The 17189-nt window shown below is 38.0% G+C and overlaps 1 protein-coding gene across 5 annotated transcripts in view; it reads right to left on the reverse strand.

Moving 5' to 3' along the window:
* Positions 1-17189, reverse strand: part of Cldn12 (claudin 12) — a 49328-nt gene that overhangs the window by 16114 nt on the left and 16025 nt on the right. For 4 of the 5 annotated variants that reach the window (XR_009228456.1, XR_009228455.1, XR_009228458.1 and 1 more), the window contains exons 3-5: positions 8212-8383; positions 6875-6946; positions 2652-2685 (exon numbers count right to left, since the gene is read on the reverse strand). The gene's annotated coding sequence lies outside the window, so the exon portion shown is untranslated. The other variant, XR_009228457.1, reaches the window with a different exon arrangement.

A 17189-nucleotide genomic window follows, 5' to 3' on the forward strand; every position in this document is an offset into this window, starting at 1 on the left:
TGAGGAGGAGGAGGTAGAATATCTAGAAGAAGATATGGTGCCGATTGCCCCACCTCCGTATGTGGGGGGGAGCCAAGGTTCCAGGAGATCTTTTCATGCACAAGTTTGGAGGATAGTTAATACAGATATGGGACTTGCATACCCTGTATTTCAGGACAATAACAGGGGAAGATATCATGAGCCTTTAGACTTTAAGCTAATTAAAACCTTGGCAGAATCTGTCCGCACTTATGGCATAGATGCCGCTTTCACTCTCACTCAGGTGGAGGGACTTACTAGATTTTGCATGACTCCCTCAGATTGGGCTAGTCTAGTCCACGCTTGTGTTTCCCCAGGGAAATATTAGGAGTCCAAAGTTGGCTGTTTAATGTTTCTGGCAGTACCCAAGACTCGGAGCGAGGTAGGAGACTTAAAATTACTTCACACAATTCACAATTGTTTAATGCTACATTACCCTCCGCAGCAGTCTGTCTCCAATCTCCGTTCCTGTTTCTTTTGGCTAATGTTACATCACAGGGGATGCTTAATTGTTCTAATATTACCTGTTATTTGTCTGAGTGTTGGAATGGCTCCTGGACTACGGCAGTGATTATGAAAATTCCAACTTTTGTCCCGATCCCGGTTACTGCAGATCCAGAGTCTTTTCCTATTGTTGAACTGATTAGAGCCCGTAGAGATTTTGGAATTACGGCAGCTATAGTGTCAGCTGTGGCGGTGTCTGCTGCTGCAGCAGTTATAGCTGGAGTAGCCATGGCCAGCCAGGTACAAACTGCTGCCACTATTAATCAGGTTATTCAACAAACATCCACCATACTTGAATCTCAAAGTAGAATTAATCAACACATTTTATCTGGGATTCTGGCTGCTAATCAAAGGATAGATCTGCTTCAAGCTCAAGTTGAGGAATTGTCTGACCTAGTACATTTGGGTTGTGTTGACCAACGTGCACATTTATGTATAACCTCTGTCAGATTTTATGATTCCAGAAATGCCTCCCACATCATCGGGGAGTATCCATCCGGAACCTGGTCCATGGAAGCAGAAAACATGATCCAGTCTCAACTAACCCAGATAGCTGTCTTGAACAGTACCCGTGTCGATCCCGTGACTTTGGGTCAATTCACCGATTGGATATCTTCTGCTTTTTCCTTCTTCAAAGAGTGGGTGGGAATAGGCATTTTTGGTGCAATGTGTTGCTTCAGTGTTGTACTCTGTTTGTGGCTTCTCTGTCGCCTTAAAACTCGCCATGCACAAGAAAAGGCTATGATCATACAAGCTCTTGCAGCTTTAGAAAATGGCAACTCGCCTCAAGTCTGGCTTGCGCATCTTAAGCAGTAAACCTTTGTCATGGTCGTTACACCCCAAGTTATTATAACATTGCACTGGGATCGACATGACTTTCCTTGTTATTCTCTTAGTGTTGGAAAGCCCTTGCACTCTGCCGGTCTTACTGCCATTGCACGCAGATGGGTTTCCACACTAGTACTTTTCTATCGCCTTGAAGTTCGTGCCTTTCTTTCAGGGTGCTGTCAACTTGTTTGTCATTATAAACAGCCACAGTTCAACCTCAGCTATCCCCCTTCGTCCACCATCGTCACGATACAGGATGCGAGACAAGGCACTGCACTTGAGTGATCCTTGACGAGGACCTCAAGGAGAGCATGTCCTATTGCATGCGGGTTAGACGCGTTCACGCCCCGCCCCACGAAAAAAGGCGTCGGCTGATATGGCCTCAGATCTGGGGAAGGGCCCTCCTTAGGACTGAGTCATACTATGCAGCCACTTCTGCACAGTGGGATAGGACCTCTACTCTCGCCTGTATTGTTTTAAGAAAACAGAAAAGGGGGAACTGTGGTGAGCCGCTTCTGCCGTTTCTGCAGATTATGGTCGCCATTACAAGATGGCGCTGGCTCCGCTGTGGTCTGTGACAAACAACTTCTTATCTGGGAAAGTTGGCACATGATTTTTCATCACCCTGTGAGAAAGTTCCACGCGGCAGCTTTGCATTGGGGCTTGGGATGCTTTATTAAGGCTGGGAGGGGCACCCGAGAAAAAGAAGAAGAAATATCAAGGGCCTGAATAAACTGCTGAAAGAAGATTCCTGAGTTGCGTCTTCCTTGCGGGCAAGGGGTCGCGACACTCTAGGATTTACTTTAGCTAGAAATAGAATGTCAACTATTATATTTATCCACAGATAGAGAAAGGCAGTGATTAAAGGCACAAACCCAAAAGTTACACCGTCTGGGTTTAAAACTAGACTTTGTCACTTGTAACTGGATGCTAGGGGATTTAAGCTCTTAAGCCTCAGTCTGTACACATACACAAGTAAGATGGTGATGATAATAGTAACTACTTTCTGGCCATCAGAATTTCAGGGAAGGCAATCATACCTTTCTCCAAGGGTGATATATCTTTCTCTGTGGGCCCTGAAATATTTTAGTTGTTGATAGACCTTTATTTTTATTTATTTATACATGGTGCTGAGAATCAAACCCAGTGCCTCACACATGCCAGGCAAGTGTGCTACCACTGAGTCATAGCCCCAGCCCCTAAAATTTATATTTTTAAGAAAAAAAATTTAAACTTATAAGTTGTGGGTATAAAGAAAAGGCCTGTACAACTGAGGATGGCTAAAATTGAAGCTTCCTTACCTTTTTGGTGTATTCACTCTGGCCTTCTTTCACTCTCCAAGCCAAGAACCAATAAGAGAAAGTAGACACAGAAGTCAGACAGTTGGAGATCAAAAGACAGCCAAATATCCCTTATCTATAATTCCAAAATCTAAACATCTCTAAAAATTTAAAGTGCTTTTGTAATTTATTTGGCATCAAAATTTAATATCATCTGAATTCATCTGACAGTAAAACGTGATCTGAATTGATATGATATAGTCTTAATTTATTTCACTTGGTGTGGATATTCATATCCTTTATTACAGAAATCCTAATATGTTTGATAGGATGTTGCTTCAAAATCTGTTTGTGAACCATACAATCTCTCCAAAATCTGAAAATTCTGTATTTTAAAACTCACCTGGCCCCAAAAGTTTCAGATAACAGCTTGTGGACAAGGCCAGGTTTACTGCTGATAAACCTGAATTGAGAAAAACATCAACATCCCAGAAGTACAGAGGCAGAGCTCTCAGAGCAAAGGTAGTGAATGGAGGAGCAGAGATCCACTTAGGCTAGAGGAACTGCAGTTGCTCATTTCATTTCTTAAATTCGCAAACTCGATCAAACTCCTTCTGAGAAGGAAGAAGTAAGGGGGGAGGGCAAAACTGAGGAGCTCAGGTAGGTCCTCCCAGATGTTTTCTTCCTAGGAAGTTAATTAGAAATCAGCTTCTTCCCCAAACTATCAATGGTGGAAACATGAGAAGCAGCAATAAATGTTCCCCACTGCTACAGTATGGATCTTAAATGTCCCCACAAAGGTCCACCTGTTAAAAGACTTGATCCCCAGCTTGGTGCTATTAGGAGGAGGAGGTGGAATCTTTTAGAGGTGGAGCCTAGTGATCTTTAGGTCACTGGGGATGTGCCCTCAAAGGAAATTATGGGAACCTTGGTCTTCCTCTTCTTCTCTTTCACTTCCCAGCGGTGAAGTGTTTTTGCTTGGCCACACACTCTTGCTGTGATGTGTTGCCACTGGTTCAAAGCAACGGGGCCACCAAATCATGGACTGAAACTTCTAAAATTATAAGCCAAAATAAACCTTTTCTCACTGAAACTTCTAAAATTATAAGCCAAAATAAACCTTTTCTTTTTATAAGTTGATTATCTCAAATGTTTGTTATAGTAATGGAAAGCTAACTAACAAACCCATTAAAAATGGGGTCATTATGAAGAGTAAATAAAATCATGGCTTACGGAGCTTGGCACTGCACTTGACTCACAGGAAGCCTCAATAGATGTTGCTGTCATTATTATTGTCTAAACATGTATCATGCACTGGAGTAATTTCCTTCTGGCTTTTAGTCTTAGGAAAGTGTGATCCACTCCAATTACAATCTCTTTTCGTGGGAAGGGAAGTTAAGGGGTTGCTTACAAAAGCTAGTGAACCCTCTCAAGGAGAGTACTGGCCCCTAAGGAATAGATTTCATCTTATAATTTTATTTTCCCTCTCATTCTGTCACATTTTCCTTGTTCTGCTTTCTTCACTCTCTCATTTTACATTTTACTTTGTATTTTATTTATTTTTTGAACTTTAGTGTTTTTACTAGCTACTCTAAATCCTTTCTGAAACAAAGCTGAGTATAATTATATAAATGACTTTGAAAGAATTTGAAGGACCTCAAAATTATTTGCTGCTTATTTTAAACAAAATAAAAATTAAATTGGTCATATATGGAGGAGAAATTCTAGGATTAAATTTGCATGACTGATATTTGGTGAAAGAAAGAAATATTTTTCTTTTTTGTATCCAATTGTCTTCTGGCTCCATGAACCAGAAATTTCTTCTTTCAGAGGTATTAGTGAAGTACATCTATTTTATAAGCAATACCTGACGAGACAAACATGAAAAAGGTGAAAAAGGTGACTGGAGTGGGAGAAAGAGAGAAGAGTGGTGCAAAGCTTTGGGGAAAGAAAAGCAAAAGCTCCAGAAAATTAAAAATATCTTACAGAGATCTATGCACAGAAATTCATAAATCCTGATGTGACTTTTAAAGCTTTTTCTGATCACAAAAATAATGCATGCCCACTATAAAGTATCTATAAAAGAGATTAGTACAGAACAATAAAAATTACCCAAATCCTTCCACTTTGAAGGCATTGCTAATGTTTTTGGTATATAGCAGCCAATCTTTTTTCTTTGCATAGATATTATTTTATTTTCCAAAGTAGGATGTTTAACTTATTGTTTTATAATTTGTTTTTCCAGTTAACTATAAATTCTAAATATCACCTGTTAGTCAGCTTTTCATTGTTGTAACTTAATACCTGAGATAATCAAGAAGGGAAAAGATTTCTTTTGGCTCCTTGTTTTGGAAGTTTTAGTTCATGGTTGCTGGTCCATTACTTTTGGGTCTGCAGCAAGGAAGAAGCATGTGGTAGAGGAAGCCCTCACCTCATGGCCAGAGTGAAAAAGAGATAACAGGTTAGGGTTACATTTTCCCCTTCAAGGGCTATCCCAGATGACCCAAGACCTTCCACTAGGCACCCCCTCTTAATGATTCTGCCAGTTCTCCAAAGCACCAAGCTGAGGACTAAACCATTAATACATGGGCCTTGGGGGGACATTCCAAAGCCAAACTATGAATTGTCCCATGTTACTAAAGATTCTTTAAAAATTTTATAACATAGAATACATGTTCATGGTAATATGTTCAAGCAATAGAGACAAAGTCAAACTCTTGGCTTATCTTGCCAATATCCTGTATGAACTTCTTAGAATAATTCATAAGAGTTGTAATATATACGTGTGTGTGTGTGTGTGTGTGTGTGTGGTGTTCTTTCAGACATTTTCTGTGCCTTTCTAGGGAATTAATTTTTCTATACATATTATCAATATTGTTCTACTCTGTATATTTTTTAATCTTTTCTCATCAGTCTATGTAGATCCTATTTCAATGTTTTTAATAGTTATATTTAGATTTATCAATCTCTTTTACATTGTTAGGGGAAAAATAAAGTTGGATTCCTTCCTTTTCTTATTTTACTAAAATATCAGAGACATGAAAGGGTTAAATGAAAAAAAAAAAACCACAAAAAATCAAACTTAAACTATACCTAACATACTGAATATGTTATGTAAGAAAATATGATTTTCAAATTTTTCTCTCTGAGGCTGGAAATGGACGTTTTAAATATGACATTAAATAACTATAAAGGGAAGTACTGATATATCTTATTATTGGAAATATTAAAACTTTGCAAAACAAAAAACAATCACAAAGTATAAACAATAAATGACAAACTGTTGAAGATAATTTCAATGAAAAAAGATAAATTATTGATTTCTTCAATAAGCAAAACTCATTGATAACTAAAGAACTGTTCATGAACTAGAAAATCTTAAAAGATGAGTCCTAGATGTGAGTTGGCATTTCACTGATAAAGAAATGCAAGTGGCCAAAACAAATAAGAAAAAAAAATGAACCACCTTATTAAGAAGTGAAAAATAAAACAAAAATTAACACATTTAATAATATTTGGGCTTTTCAAGTCCCTTTGTTGGGCTTATGTAAAGAAATATTCTTAATCACAGTAGAAGGGTATATTGGCACAAACTTCTTTGGAAAATAAACAATTAATATCATCAAATTAAATATCCATATACTTTCACTCAGGAATTCCTTTTGGTCTTAATTCTATATAATTATGTACAGTGATATGTTCAAAGATATCTTATTATTTGAATAGCAAGTTCTCATGTTTAAATGAATTTTTAAAAAATGTGAAATCATTCCTTGGAATTACTTGGGTTAACCACTAGATGTCATGATTGTTCAATAAAAATAAAGGTATAGCCAGGTTTATCAACTGATTTTGGAAATTGGAAAGAACTTTATAGATATATGGTCCCCCACTTTACAATAAATAGTGCTTATACAAGCCACCTAGTACAACTCTGAAACATGGATATTTGGCCATATAATATAGTATATTGCAAAAGAGCGTTGTACAAAGTGACACTTAAGTTATCACTAAAAAATGTTTTTCTCATAAGGGAGATTCAGATTTCACTTGCTTTTTACAAGGCTTTAGCCTAAAATTGAGTAGGTTCATTTGATGTGATTAGGGGCTTCTAAGAGAAATGAGGGCATCAGAGAATCTCATCTCTAACATCGAAGATTTATTTTGGGGATCTGAAAAATATTCTATCTTTAAGAGTGGCATACTTGGGGCTGGGTACATGGCTCAAGTGGTAGCACACTCACCTAGCATGGATGAGGCACTGGGTTCCATTCTCAGCGCCACATAAAAATAAAAGATATTGTGTCCACCTAAAACTAAAAAAATAAATATTAAAAAAAGAGTGGCATACTAAATTGTAAAATACCTCTGAGTGGAGTGACCCCTCAAGTACTATAGTTGAAATTTTTCAGATTCATTGGATTTTAAGCAATAACAAGGCTCCCTGTGAATGAAACAAAGGAAAAGGGATGGGGCGGCACATTGGGAAGATGTGGCTCTTAGCATGGACTCTGGATGTCCACTCTAGTGTCTTTTAAGCTAAATATTATATAATTAGTATATCAATGCCCCCCTCCGCCTGCCCAGGTCCCTCCCTACTCCTCCTGGCCACAAAGTAGAAGGCTTACGGCATTGGCACTTATCCTTAGGGTACACATGGCCAATACTGATTAAATAAGAATGATTCTTCCAGGACCATGGTTCATATGTGCATGTGCCATAGTTTCTGCCCCCAAACCAAAAGGTTACATATTTAATTTAGCAGGATAGAAGAACAGTACAGGGGCCCAAGGCTGGCAGAGGGGTGGATCTTTTTGTGGTGTCTCCTCTACCTACACCAAGACCTATCAATCACAGCATAACCAACTTCTCACTGGGCCCTTTTGTTATGTCAGAAGGTAAATGTTGTATCTCATTCTTATTTTCCTCTTAAAATACTAGCAGATGCAGGGCGGGGGTATCAAATAACAATTGACTCATTATTTTTTCTTATTTAAGACAGTTTAATCAGAAAACGCTGATAGATGTATTTGGCTTCCTTGAGTTCATAAGGTATTTTGAATGAAAACACACTCATTATTCAACTCCCAATATTAGCATAAATTTGGCCTGTTTTCTGTAGGAGAACCAACAAATCTGCAAAGGAAGATTCTGATGTATAAACTGGCTTCTCCTTCAATCCCAATCTCAACATTAGATAGCAGTGAGACCTTAAGAAAAGTCATTGCACTCTCATGATCACAATGACAGAGTAAGACGAAAATTACTGGTCTCAATTTAGAGAGGTGGAAACTGAGAAACAGGATTTCAGATACCTACACAGTAAGACAAAGACGTGGAACTATAGAGACTTCAATTCTCCCAATTCCATGTACTTTCTGCTGTATCCTACTTGAAAATGATATGAAAGGTATAATCAATTATGTTCATTTTTAACCAATACCAGATTCATTTTCTCTTCAAGTCCACCAAGGTATGGGAATCACTACTTCTGAATATAATTGATCCTCATTATTTTTGAATTCTGTATTTGCAAATTCACTTAATAAATTTTGTTTGTAACCCCAGAATGAACACTCACTGTGTTTTCATGGCCAATCTCAGACATGTGTAGAGCTGCAAAACTGGGCTGACATACTTGTTCCAGTTGACATACATGTTCCAGCAACACTCTTTGCCTTTTTGTTTCAATTCTTACACTGAATTAAGTGTCCTGGTTAGTCTCAGTGGTTAAGCAGCTCTGGGTTCAATCCCTGGACCAAAAAAATATATAAGTCAACAATGTACATTCAATAAAATATCTTTAAACAGAAATGACATAAAACTAGATTATGTACTGATGGATTGATTAAAATTTTATGACCAGAGGTTCCCAGGTACCTAACCCTACAAGCAGTGTTCAGTGTTTGCTAATTCAATGTTCATGGTGACTTTATAGAACACAACTCTCATGAATAATGAAAAGACTACATTTAGATATAATCTCATATGTGTTGGTTCAAAGTACATCACCTCAACCCTACTAATGTCAGTGCCTACCTTGGCTCCCTCTCCTCTCTACTGTGGGGAATACATAAGTCTATTAAGGGTTTCAGTACTTGGATTTGGAAAATCAGAGCTTTAATACCATTGTTTGAAATTAATGAACAACAAAATGTATTTCTCTGCCTGCAACTATTTTGGGACTGGTTTAAAAAGAGAAGGGACCTGCTGCTTTGTTGAGAGCCACAGCCGAGTCAGGATGACGCATGGCATTTTTGCCAAAAGTAGTGGTTGAGAGGTGACGCTAGCGAGCCATTAAGATGATGACTTTTGAGTTCTGGTGGAGTTCCCGTTGAGTTCCGCTTGAGCTCTTGCGGGGGTTCCCGCACAGTTTCCATTGGTTGGGGAAGTGCCGGAGGAGGGATAATTCCGTTTGCTGGTTCCTGGAGGAGCCGCGTGGTGTTTGGGAGGATTCCCGGGGAGCGTGTGTGGAGTGTGCTGGTGGAGTTCAGAAATAAAGTTTGTTCCTGCTTCAGTGGCTCGTGATTTGTGCCCAGCCAGACTGCGGCATTTGGCGGCCCGTACAGGGAACGCCTGAAGCTCGGAGGTAAGTGAAATTGCTCGCCCCTAAGGGAAGGCGAGAGAATGGGTGACCATTTCAAAAAACAATGTGTTCTTGTTTTGATTTGTTTTGTTTTTGTTTCAAGCTGCCTATCCCTAGAACAGGCAAACTGGGAAAAATGGTTTGCTCAAGGTCTGAAGTTGTTCACCCCTGAGGAAGAGATAGAAATAGACCACAAATGCACATGTCAATAAAATAGGAAAATTGATACAACGATTTTTTGTTCCATTTTTGTTTCATTCTGTTTTAGTTTTGTTTTGTGTTATCTTGTTGGGTTGCATTATCTTTATAATAAATTAAAAATTAGTAAAAAACAAACCGAAAGAGTGTTAAGTAAATTGTTAGAGGTTCAGACCATGGAGAAAGACATTTTAGATCAAGCAAAAGAGAAGGTCTCTCAAGATAGTCAGAGAGAGGAAGAAAATTTAAAGGAAAAGGGGCTATTAGAGAAAAGGCTACAACAGGAGGCTGCTACTAACACTGTTCTATCACGAGAGGGCGTAATTCAACCAACAGCTCCACCTATGGAAACAGCTGAGTGGCCCTCAACCCCCATAGTTGATAGATGGGATCCTGAGACAGGACCTCAAAGATTAGCATGCCCTGTACTTGACCAGGCAGGAGGGCAGCAAATTCACCATGCTCTCGATTTCAAAACAGTGAAGCAGTTAAAGGAGGCTGGAACAACCTATGGCCCTCAAGGACCCTTCACTGTAAGCATGGTCGAATCAATTACCAACTTGGACATGACACCAGCAGACTGGGCTAGCATGTGTAAATCTGTGCTAAATGGAGGACAATATTTGTTATGGAAGGTTGCCAATGAGGAATTTTGCACGGAGACGGCTAGGTGAAATGCAGCAGCCAGTTACCCTCAAAGAAATCTAGACATGTTGTTAGGAAAAGGACCTTATGAGGGTCAACGGCAACAAATTGAATATGATCCTGCTATATATATTCACAAATTGCTGCAGAAGCAGTTAGGGCATGGAAGACTTTACAAGGACATGGAGATTTACAAGGTCAATTATCTAAGGTAATACAGGGAGCTAATGAACCTTACGCTGATTTTGTAGATAGGCTTATTCAAACAGCTACCAGAGTTTTGGGGGATACAGAACAAGCAATGCCATTAATAAAACAACTGGCTTATGAGCAAGCAAATTGTTGGTGCAGAGAGCTCATTAGACCATGGAAACATGGAGATTTAAACACATATATTAAATTATGTAGAGACATTAATGAACAAGGGCAAGTCTTGGCAGCTGCAGTACAACAGGCTTTAGATGCCAGGCCAAAAACATGCTACAATTGTGAACAAACAGGACATTTTAAAAGCAATTGCCCCATAGGAGGAGGGTTTAACAAAACTAGGTATCAAAGGGGTAGAATACCAGGTATTTGCCCACGATGCCATAGAAGGAGACATTGGGCTAATGAATTCCGTTCTCAAACCACCATAGAGGGTATTACGTTATCAAAAAACGGACAAGGACCAGGTGTTTACCCACGATATCGTGGAGAAAGGCATCAGGCTCCATTGCCAAAAAACGGACAGGGGGATCAATGCTCCAGGGCCCACAACCACAAATATACGGGGCACTGGAGGAACCCAGAAACACCATGGAGGAACCCAGCAACACCATCAGGGTAGTGAAAGGACACATTATCCATCAGATCTCTCATCAGGCGAACCAGAGGGAGTGCAGGGTTGGACATCTGCGCCTCCGCCAGAGCAGTACTAACTCCAGAGATGGGAGTTCAAATCATTCCCACAGGAGTAAAAGGACCTCTTCTCCAAGGAACAGTAGGCTTATTGTTAGGACACAGTTCTTCTACTCTGAAAGGACTTATGATAAGTCCTGGGGTAATTGATCCCGATTATGAAGGTGAAATAAAAATTATAGCTAGTTCTCCAAGAGGTATATCAGTAATTTCACCAGGAGATAGAATAGCACAGTTATTAATAATACCCAGCCTGCATGATAAATTTTCCAGTAGTACTATAGAAAGAGGTTCCAGGGGATTAGGCTCCACAGGTGTAGATAGGGCTATGCTGTCTTTAAATTTAGATTCTCCCCCAATGCTAAATCTAAATATTCAAGGACATGAATTTAATGGGCTACTGGATACAGGTGCAGACCTTAGCATCATATCTCGTCAAAAATAGCCAAAACATTGGCCATTACAACAAGCCACTCAAACGCTTCGGGGCCTAGGAGTGGCGACTAATCCCCATAGAAGGGCAATGGTATTAGATTGGAAGGATCCTGAAGGATGTGAAGGAACTATACAGCCATATGTATTGGATCATCTTCCTATAAATTTATGGGGACGAGATGTCCTAGACCAATTAGGTTTGACATTAACAAATAACATCAATCCAAATGCGCCCACTATTAGGGCTAGACAAGGTTTTAGGAAAGAAAAAAGATTAGGAGAACAAGAACAAGGTATAGCAGCACCAATTCAAATAGATCAAGGAATAGATAGAAATGGATTGGGTTTTCAGAAGGGGTCGCTGAGACAATAAAAATTACTTACAATAAAATCAGTGGCCCCTGACTAAAGAAAAGATACAAGCAGCCCATGACCTGGTCAAACAGCAATTAGCGGAGGGACATATACAATCTTCCATATCTCCCTATAATACTCCCATTTTTGTCATTAAAAAGAAATCTGGTAAATGGAGATTATTGCAAGATTTAAGAGCCATTAATAATGAGATGGTTATTATGGGACCTGCTCAATCAGGGATTCCTCAATTGTCTGCTTTGTCAAAAACCTGGTATGTTTTAGCTATAGATATTAAAGATTGCTTTTTTCAATTCCAATTCATCCTGAGGATAGCCCACGTTTTGCATTTACTATCTCTGCACTGAATCATGAAGGTCCTGATCAGAGATATGAATGGAAAGTACTCCCTCAAGGGATGGCTAACAGCCCAACTATGTGTCAAATTTATGTTAACAAAGCAATCCAGCCACTTAGAAATCAAAATCCTGAACTACAAATATTTCACTATATAGATGATGTATTATTAGCACATAAAGAAAAAAAACATTGCTAGAATGTTATGCCACAATTACAAATTTATTAAAAAATTATAATCTAGAGATAGCAATAGATAAAGTACAATTAAATTTTCCAATTAATTATTTAGGAGTTCTATTATCCTCAACCATGGTCCGTCCACCAAAAATTCAAATACGAGTAGATCAACTCAAATCACTTAATGACTTTCAAAAGTTATTAGGAGACATAAATTGGATAAGGCCTTATCTAGGCATACCAACAGGAGAGTTGGGACCTTTATTTGATATCCTAAAAGGTCCATAAGATCCAAATTCACCTCAAATGTTAACGCCTGAAGCAAGAAAGGCATTAAAAATTGTTTAAACATATATGGAAAATATGCATATGGAAAGAATTGATATAAGTTTGCCTTCATTATTTATTCTACTACCAACAAAAAATATTCCTACAGGAGTAATTTGGCAAGAAGGTCCATTATTGTGGATACATTTATCTTATTCTCCTAACACTATTCTTAATAGGTATCCTGAGGCTGTAGGACAATTAATACTCAAAGGAATAAAAGCAGCAAAGGGAGTGTTTGGAATTTCTCCCAATAAAATTATTACTCCATATACTATGGATCAAATTGATGAGTTAGCTAATGAGTTAAATACTTCGGCAATAATCATGTGCAAATCTAATGTTTCATTTGATAACCACTTACCATCTAATCCTTTATTGCCTTTTTGGTCATCACATCCAGGAATTTTTCCAAAAATGACAAGAAAAACACCTATCATGAATGCTCCAAATATATTCACTGATGGGTCAAATAATGGTACAGCAGCAGTAGTTACCCTGATAAAACTTTTACATTTTTAGTACCCAAACAATCAGCTCAAAAGGTAGAGCTTAATGCAGCATTACAAGCTTTTGTGATCTTTAAAGATTCTGTATTTAATTTATTTTTCGATAGTCAGTATATAGTTAATGCTATAGTATCCCTTGAAGATGCTGGTAGGATTTCTCCTTCCTCTATTGTTTTCTCTTTGTTTTCCACTATACAAAGTCTAATCTGGGACAGAAAAGATCCATTCTTTATAGGACATATCCGAGCACATACAGGATTGCCTGGAGCCCTTGGTTTGGGCAATGATTTAGCAGATAAAACTACACATGACATACATATTTTCTCTACACTAGAAGAAGCTACAAATTTTCATAAAAGGTTCCATGTCAATGCAAATACTTTACAAAAGCATTTTAAAATAACTAAGGAACAAGCTAGACAAATAATAAAACAATGTCAAAATTGTGTGACCTTTTTAACCACAAGTTAATCTTTTTTTAATTGATTATTCAAAACATTACAAAACTCTAGACATATCATATTTCATACATTCGATTCAAGTGGGTTATGAGCTCCTATTTTTATCCCAAATACAGATTGCAGAATCACATTGATTACACATCCACATTTTTACATAATGCCATATTAGTAACTGTTGTATTCTGCTACCTTTCCTATCCTCTATTATCCCCCCTCCACTCCCCTCCCATCTTCTCTCTCTACCCCATCTGTTGTAATTTAATTCTTTCCCTTGTCTTTTTTTCCCTTGCCCCTCATAACTTCTTATATGTAATTTTGTATAACAATGAGGGTCTCCTTCCATTTCCATGCAATTTCCCTTTTCTCTCCCTTTCACTCCCACCTCATGTCTCTCTTTAAAGTTGATCTTTTCCTCCTGCTCTTCCTCCCTGCTCTGTTCTTAGTTGCTCTCATTATATCAAAGACGACATTTGGCATTTGTTTTTAGGGATTGGCTAGCTTCACTTGGCATAATCTGCTCTAAAGCCATCCATTTCCCTGCAAATTCCATGATTTTGTCATTTTTTTAGTGCTGCGTAATACTCCATTGTGTATAAATGCCACATTTTTTTTTTATCCATTCATCTATTGAAGGACATCTGGGTTGGTTCCACAGTCTAGCTATTGTGAATTGTGCTGCTATGAACATCGATGTGGCAGTATCCCTGTAGTACGCTCTTTTAAGGTCTTCAGGGAATAGTCCGAGAAGGGCAATAGCTGGGTCAAATGGTGATTCCATTCTCAGCTTTCCCAGGAATCTCCATACTGCTTTCCAAATTGGCCGCACCAATTTGCAGTCCCACCAGCAATGTACAAGAGTACACTTTTCCCCACATCCTCGCCAGCAATTATTGTTGTTTGACTTCATAATGGCTGCTAATCTTACTGGAGTGAGATGGTATCTTAGGGTGGTTTTGATTTGCATTTTTCTGACTGCTAGAGATGGTGAGCATTTTTTCATGTACTTGTTGATTGATTGTATGTCATCCTCTGAGAAGTGTCTGTTCAGGTCTTTGGCCCATTTGTTGATTGGGTTATTTGTTATCTTATTGTTTAATTTTTTGAGTTCTTTGTATACTCTGGATATTAGGGCTCTATCTGAAGTGTGAGGAGTAAAGATTTGTTCCCAGGGTGGAGGCTCCCTATTTACCTCTCTTATTGTTTCTCTTGCTAAGAAAAAACTTTTTAGTTTGAGTAAGTCCCATTTGTTGATTCTAGTTATTAACTCTTGTGCTATGGGTGTCCTATTAAGGAATTTGGAGCCTGACCCCACAATATGTAGATCGGAGCCAACTTTTTCTTCTGTCAGGGGCAGAGTCTCTGATTTGATATCAAGCTCTTTGATCCATTTTGAGTTAACTTTTGTGCATGGCGAGAGAAAGGGATTCAGTTTCATTTTGTTGCATATGGATTTCCAGTTTTCCCAGCACCATTTGTTGAAGATGCTATCCTTCCTCCATTGCATGCTTTTAGCCCCTTTATCAAATATAAGAAAGTTGTAATTTTGTGGATTGGTCTCTGTGTCCTCTATTCTGTACCATTGGTCCACCCGCCTGTTTTGGTACCAGTACCATGCCGTTTTTGTTACTATTGCTCTGTAGTACAGTTTGAAATCTGGTATCGCTATACCTTCTGATTCACACTTCCTGCTTAGAATTGCTTTTGCTATTCTGTGTCTTTTGTTTTTCCATATGAATTTCATGATTGCTTTATCTATTTCTACAAGAAATGCCGTTGGGATTTTGATTGGCATTGCATTGAACCTATAGAGAACTTTTGGTAATATCGCCATTTTGATGATGTTAGTTCTGCCTATCCATGAACAGGGTATATTTTTCCATCTTCTAAGGTCTTCTTCTATTTCTCTCTTTAGGGTTCTGTAGTTTTCATTGTATAAATCTTTCACCTCTTTTGTTAGGTTGATTCCCAAGTATTTTATTTTTTTTGAGGATATTGTGAATGGGGTGGTTGTCCTCATTTCCATTTCAGCAGATTTGTCGCTGATATACAGGAATGCCTTAGATTTATGCGTGTTGATTTTATATCCTGCCACTTTGCTAAATTCACTTATTAGCTCTAGTAGTTTCTTTGTAGACCCTTTTGGGTCTGTTAGATGTATTATCATATCATCCGCATATAGTGATAATTTAAGTTCTTCTTTTCCTATTTTTATGCCTTTAATTTCTTTTGTCTAATTGCTCTGGCTAGCATTTCGAGGACTAAATTGAATAGAAGTGGTGAGAGAGGGCATCCCTGTCTTGTTCCAGATTTTAGAGGGAATGCCTTCAGTTTTTCTCCATTCAGAATGATGCTAGCCTGAGGCTTAGCATATATAGCTTTTACAATGTTGAGGTAAGTTCCTGTTATCCCTAGTTTTTCTAGTGTTTTGAACATAAAGGGATGCTGAACTTTGTCGAATGCTTTTTCTGCATCTATTGAGATGATCATGTGGTTCTTATGGTTAAGTCTATTGATGTGGTGAATAACATTTATTGATTTCCGTATATTGAACCAGCCTTGCATCCCGGGGATGAATCCTACTTGATCATGGTGCACAATTTTTTTGATGTGCTTTTGTATTCGATTCGCCAGGATTTTATTGAGGATTTTTGCATCTAAGTTCATTAGAGATATTGGTCTGTAGTTTTCTTTCTTTGAAGTGTCTTTGTCTGGTTTCGGGATCAGGGTGATATTGGCCTCATAGAATGAATTTGGAAGAGCTCCTTCTTTTTCTATTTCTTGAAATAACTTGAAAAGTATTGGTATTAATTCTTCTTTGAAGGTTTTGTAAAACTCTGCTGTATATCCATCCAGTCCAGGGCTTTTCTTGGTTGGTAGTCTTTTGATGGCTTCTTATATTTCCTCCTTTGTTATTGGTCTGTTTAAATTGTATGTATCTTCCTGACTCAATCTGGGCAAATCATATGACTTAAGAAATTTATTGATATCTCCGCTATCTTCTATTTTATTGGAATATAGGGTTTCAAAATAATTTCTAATTATCTTCTGTATTTCTGTAGTGTCCGTTGTGATATTGCCTTTTTCATCCGTATGTTAGTAATTTGAGCTCTCTCTCTTCTTCTCTTCGTTAGCATGGCTAAGGGTCTGTCGATCTTATTTATTTTTTCAAAGAACCAACTTTTAGTTTTATCAATTTTTTCAATGTTTTTTTGGTTTCAATTTCATTGATTTCCGCTCTGATTGTAATTATTTCTTGCCTTCTACTACATTTGCTGTTGTTTTGCTCTTCTTTTTCTAGGGTTTTGAGATGAAGTGTGAGTTCATTTATTTGTTGGTTTTTTTCTTTTTTTGAGGAATGAACTCCAGGAAATGAATTTCCCTCTTAAAACTGCTTTCATTGTGTCCCATAGATTCCGATATGTTGTGTCTGTATTTTCATTTATCTCCAAGAATTTTTTGATTTCCTCCTTTATGTCTTCTATAACCCATTGATCATTCAGTAACATATTGTTCATTTTCCAGGTGATGCAGGATTTTTCCTTCCTTCTTTTATCATTGATTTCCAGTTTCATTCCATTATGATCAGATAAGATGCATGGTATTATCT

This window comes from Marmota monax, unplaced genomic scaffold (assembly GCF_021218885.2).
Source record: "Marmota monax isolate L192 unplaced genomic scaffold, Marmota_monax_Labrador192_F-V1.1 WCK01_AAM20220418_F8-fsc00165, whole genome shotgun sequence".
Lineage (NCBI taxonomy): Eukaryota > Metazoa > Chordata > Mammalia > Rodentia > Sciuridae > Marmota > Marmota monax.